The 6,377-nt window shown below is 36.0% G+C and overlaps 1 pseudogene; it reads right to left on the bottom strand.

The window, feature by feature from the left end:
- Positions 1–225: 225 nt before the first annotated feature.
- LOC137636149 (sulfotransferase 1C4-like) overlaps positions 226–6,377 on the bottom strand; it is a 19,018-nt pseudogene continuing 12,866 nt past the window's right edge.

Genomic DNA, 6,377 nt, shown 5'->3' with positions numbered 1-6,377 from the left:
CCATAGATGATGTTTGTCATAGATAGGGAAATAAATAAATGACTTTTGATAAAACTTTCTTTATCGATCTGCAAAGAAAGTAATTCGTATGACGTAATACAAACTCAAAAAATGTTAGATATCAAATTATTTTTCAAAGACACTGTTTTTTTTTTTTGTGTGTGTATAAAACACACATAGCGAAGGAAGGGAAATCACATTTTGGAGAATAAACTTTAATATACCATTTGGTTCCTTCATTAACTGATTACCAAGTACATGTGATTTAAAAACAAAAAATGTTTACGTGGAACAGCAAAAGGTTCTTGAGAGTAAGGGATGCAATAATGCCATCTCTAAAGAAAAGAGAAATCTGGCCCCTATTAATCTCTTTTAAATGCTATATTAAATCTTAAATGCTTCACTGTTAAGTTATTTATTCTTTTGTTTATTTCCTAAGTCCATCGTAAGTTATTAATTCGTTATTTAGCATACTGCAATCGGTATCAATAACTATTGGTGTTATGATGCGAGATAATTACCAATTATTCATTCATTCTAAAGAAGGGATTTCCCTGTTCGTGCAACCCCCTTGAAACCAAGTTTGGCCTAATGTTTGTCCAGCGTCTCCCTTTTACGCACTCAGATGCTGTACTTGAAATTCACACCGAAGCTGGACATGTTTTCTCGAATCCACTTGTCCACTTTAGCTTCCGATTCGAGGGTGAATTTGTTCTTCCAGTCTCCGGATTGACCTGTTCAAAGACAAGGAGGATTAGTAGATATACGTTCTTCATCCATAAGGGTTGCTGGAAGTTTCCCTATACCTGGAAAATATGTCTATTGCCCAATGTCTCGCCAATATTTCTTGTAAAGTTATTATTAAATTCAAAATCGAAAGATACGCCAACAGAGATCCAAAGAAAATAAATTGGACCAAAACTGTTGGTGTCCAGATTAAAATGAAGAAATCCACCCGTAAAAAGACATAGTTTAAAAGTTTATTTAAGAATATTTCTGGGTAAGGATGATAAGCTGAGAATATTTGCAATCTTAGCCGCAATGTCCTGTATATAATATCAGTATTGTTTTTTCTTTTTTTTTTATTAGCATAATTACCTGAAGGTGGTCCTTTTTTACAACCTAGAAAATTAAACCAATATTGATTTTGACTAAATTGTTAAAAAATAAAAGAAAAAAGAGCTAGGTATCTACCCTATAATACAGAAGTTGATGACGAATACAAAAATGTTTAATCAATATTGACTTTGATTGAAATGATGGAAAAATTTTATGAAGGAATTTTATTAAGAACGGAGTAACGGAAAATGCTCTTTTTTGCCAACCAACACCCTGAAACTAATATTTCTTTCAGATGGAATGTTGTCACATTCAGGGGCTATAAAGTAAATCATTCGTGAGAATATAGACAAGTTCTTGACAGCCGTTAAGTGGGTTAGGTAAATGTGCAGGAAGTAGGATGGCGGTTGTCGACCTACGACCTCATATCCACGTTCCTAGGTAGTGGGAAAGTCGGTTTAAACCGATTGTTAAATATCTGCTGACCAAAGCACACGCATACTGAATCTGTTTCCTCGTCAACAGGTACACTGGGAAAGGGGTTGTAAAGGAGGCGAGAACTGGTTAGATGCAGTTTTATCACCTTCCACCGCTATCCGGAGGCAACACAAGCCCTCACACCCCACAGCAATGTGGGAAGCAGAGTAGTTAGTTCAGGTAAAGCTCAAGTCGTGAAAGGGCAACCCATAATTGGCCCATCCGCAATCTTAGGCTTATCTCAGCCATGGCTGGCATTGATACACAGCAAATACTCATTTGTACCGTGTTACTTTTAAGCGTTTCCCCTCTAAGTTCATTCTCCCCGAGTGTGTCTGTAATTCAATAGCGATTCGTTGTTATCTACAATTATGAGCATTTTGCTACTAACTGCTCCAGTAATATAAAGTTAGTGAAAAAACTTTCATTCATTCTATTATGTGATTAGAGGCATTTAAAGTTCTATTAAAAAGATTCATTCATTTACTTTGAAGAAGACTTCTGCTCGTGTTTCTGTGAAATTTAACTTGGACAATTAATCCTATTTATGATGTAGAACTCGTCTAATTTTCCACCTCCCATCATTTATTGATTTATTGCCACTACCATGGGACATTGGCAAGTAATAAGAAATAGTTATTGAACCTAACACAATCAATGCGAAAATTAGATTACGAAAAATCTGACCTTTTCTGAAGAACCCTCCATCTTTCTTCATAATATCCACATTGAAATGTTCGCTATTATCTCCAGAGAATTGCTTCTCGCTCCTCGTCTTCATCTCTCCGAAGCTGGTGTACTTGACAATGTTCTGCAACTGTGTGTCCGTCAACTCAGTGCCCAGGAAGGCATCTAATTGCCTGAAGGCCTTGTAAGGATCCGCCTTCATATCTTCGTAAAACATCATATAGAGGTTCGGGTGGTCTCGCCTCTGCCACGCCTCCTTCATGTGGGAGCCGTAAGGTCCATATAAGACTGAAAGGGAAATGAAGTGATTTAATTACACCTTTTGTTAAAGGAAGAATTGCTGGAAATGTTTCCTTATTTATGAAATGTATATACACTGATTTCATGAAAAACAAGGTAAGGTGGAGGAATATGGAATTATTCAATGATATTCAAGATCAGTATGACCTCAAAGAGTACTAAAGTGAAATCAAACACGTACACAAGAACACAAACACACATGCGCAAATACACACATACACACACAAACACCCACACACACCCACACACACACTCACACCTATATATATATATATATATATATATATATATATATATATATATATATATATATATATATATATATATATATATATATATATATAACCTTGAACCTTTAAGAAGGATCATATTATGGAACTGAATCATATTCAAATGATAACAACCAAACAGTGGAATCAATCCTACGGTCATCGTCGACGAAGTACTGGACAAAATCTTCAAAGGTTCCAACATAGCCGTGCATCTTGAGGATTCTTGAGTGATGGAGGTAAGATACGATCACATCTTTCGGATTCCTGGCAACATACACAACCTGTTGGGAGATGACTAAGGAACTGATCATTATTCAAAAAGGTATATCAGCATCTGGAGAATTGCACGGGAAAATGCATACGAATACGATTCGAATGAATCGTATTCGTATGCTTTTTCCCGTGCAATTCTTCAGATGATGATATATATTTCTTAATACAAGGAATAAATAATAAAAAAGGTATTGTATTCATATGCTAGTTCTGGTGTAATTCCCAAAGGAAATTATCCTTTTTTTTTTTAAAAGTACTTGAAACATGATCAGATTAAAAATACAAAATACTTTTCACAAAGTTTTGACATGCAAGTAAGTGTATGTAAAATTACTCTCATTTCGAACATTGGAGTACAACCTGATGCCAGATCTTTTCAAAGTATACCTTACAGGTGTCTAGCAAAGAAGGCGAGAGTAAGGAAAATGGCAAGAGTGTCTTGATGGTTCTTGGTTCCTCTAAGGTTTCGGACAGCTGAAGATAAACCCCGTCTCTCCAGTTCTTATCCGGACAGGTCTTCAGAAAGAATTGTGATACTGGACTTTTAGCAAAATCCTGTCAATGGATAAAAGAATTCAGAAAATGGACTAGATATATATATATATATATATATATATATATATATATATATATATATATATATATATATATATATATATATATATATATATATATATATATATATTATATATATATATATATATATATATATATATATATATATATATATATATATATATATATATATATATATATATATATATATATATATATATATATATCTATGAATATATACATATATATATATATATATATATATATATATATATATATATATATATATATATATATATATATATATATATATACCTACACCCACACACACGCATATATATATATATATATATATATATATATATATATATATATATATATATATATATATATATATATGTGTGTGTGTGTGTGTGTGTGTGTGTGTGTGCGTGTGTGTGGGTGTGGGTATTTATATATATATATATATATATATATATATATATATATATATATATATATATATATATGCCCCCTGTGGCCGCAGGGGCATATAAAAATTAGAATAGCGCCAACGTTATCCCTGCGTGTCGTACGAGGCCACTAAAAGGGACGTGACGAGGGGGCTGGGAACCCCCTCTCCTGTATAAAATTCCTACGAGACATCGACAAAGAGATGGAGCTGGGGGGAGAGTGACTGCTCCCCGCACTCTAGTTTTGGGGTGTTTGAATGTGCGTGGATGTAGTACGATAGAGAGTAAAAGATGTGAGATTGGAAGTATGTTTAGAAGTAGAAGGATGGATGTATTGGCCTTGTGTGAGACAATGATGAAAGGAAAGGGTAAAGTGATGTTTGGTGAAATGTCTGGTAGAGTGTCTGGGATTGAAAGGGGAAGAGCGAGAAAGGGTGTGGCGTTATTGCTGAGTGAATGGATGACAGGTAAAGTAGTGGAATGGAAGGAGATATCATCTAGGTTAATGTGGGTACGGGTTAGGTTGGATAGGGAATGTTGGGCGTTTGTCAGTGCGTATGGGCCAGGTAGTGAGAAAAGTGAAGAAGAGCGGAATGAGTTCTGGAATGAATTAACTAGGTGTGTAGAAGGACTGGGTAGAAGGAATTATGTAGTTGTCATGGGTGACTTAAATGCTAGAGTGGGCGCTGGAGAGGTAGAAGGTTTCATTGGGAAGTATGGCGTACCAGGTAAAAATGAGAGTGGTGAGAGACTGGTAGATATGTGTGTTGAACAAGAGATGGTAATAAGTGCTAGCTTCTTTAAAAAGAAAGATAAAAATAAGTATACATGGGTAAGAGTGGCAAATGGAAGAGTAGTAGAAAGGGCATTAATGGATTATGTGTTGATAACTAAAAGAATGTTTGGAAGATTGAAAGACGTGCACGTGTTTAGGGGTATGGCTAACGGTATGTCTGATCATTTTTTGGTGGAAGGAAAATTAGTTGTAGCAAAAGAGTGGGGGAATAGAGTAGGTGGATGTAAAAGGGAGGTAGTGAGTGTTGAAGAGCTAATAAAACCGGGGGTAAAAAGTAAATATCAGGAAAGGTTGAAAATGGCATATGAGGAGGTGAGAGTAAGAGAAACTGGTAATTTAGAGGAGGAGTGGAAGTTAGTAAAAGAAAATTTTGTTGGGATTGCAAGTGATGTATGTGGCAAGAAGGTTGTTGGAGGCAGCATGAGGAAGGGCAGTGAATGGTGGAATGAAGGAGTGAAGGTAAGAGTGGAAGAGAAAAAGAGGGCTTTTGAAGAATGGATGCAGAGTAATAGTATAGAGAAGTATGAAAAATATAGAGAGAAAAATGTGGAAGCAAAGCGCAAGGTACATGAGTCAAAGAGGGCAGCTGACCTGAGGTGGGGTCAGGGATTGGGTCAGTCATATGAAGAGAATAAGAAGAAGTTTTGGAAAGAAGTGAAGAGAGTAAGGAAGGCTGGCGCAAGAATTGAATAGACGGTGAAAGATGGAAATGGAAGGTTGTTAAAAGGAGAGGAGGCAAGGAAAAGGTGGGCGGAATATTTTGAAAGTTTGCTGAATGTTGAGGATAATAGGGAGGCAGATATAATTGCTGTTCCAGGTGTTGAGGTGCCAGTGATGGGAGATGAGAATGAGAGAGAGATTACAATAGAGGAAGTGAGGAGAGCACTAGATGAAACGAGAGTAGGAAAAGCATCTGGTATGGATGGTGTGAAAGCTGAGATGTTGAAGGAAGGGGGTGTGACTGTACTTGAATGGTTGGTGAGATTGTTTAATATGTGTTTTGTGTTATCATGGTACCAGTGAATTGGGTTTGTGCATGTATTGTACTAGGATATAAGGGTAAGGGAGATGTGCATGAGTGTTGTAATTTAAGAGGTATTAGTTTGTTGAGTGTAGCTGGAAAAGTGTGTGGTAGAGTATTGATTAATAGGATTAAGGATAAAACAGAGAATGCAATCTTGGAAGTACAGGGTGGTATTAGAAGAGGTAGGGGTTGTATGAATCAGATTTTTACAGTTAGGCAGATATGCCAGAAATATTTAGCAAAAGGTAAGGTGTATGTTGCGTTTATGGATCTGGAGAAAGCATATGGTAGAGTTGATAGGGAAGCAATGTGGAATGTGATGAGGTTATATGGAGTTGGTGGAAGGTTGTTGCAAGCAGTGAAAAGTTTCTACAAAGGTAGTAAAGCATGTGTTAGAATAGGAAATGAAGTGAGTGATTGGTTTCCGGTGAGAGTGGGGCTAAGACAGGGATGTGTGATGTCGCCGTGGTTGTTTAACTTAT

This window comes from Palaemon carinicauda, unplaced genomic scaffold (assembly GCF_036898095.1).
Source record: "Palaemon carinicauda isolate YSFRI2023 unplaced genomic scaffold, ASM3689809v2 scaffold240, whole genome shotgun sequence".
In the NCBI taxonomy this organism is placed as follows: Eukaryota; Metazoa; Arthropoda; class Malacostraca; order Decapoda; family Palaemonidae; genus Palaemon; species Palaemon carinicauda.
The sequence above is the reverse complement of the archived record's forward strand: the minus strand, read 5'-3'. Positions and strand labels throughout refer to the sequence as shown.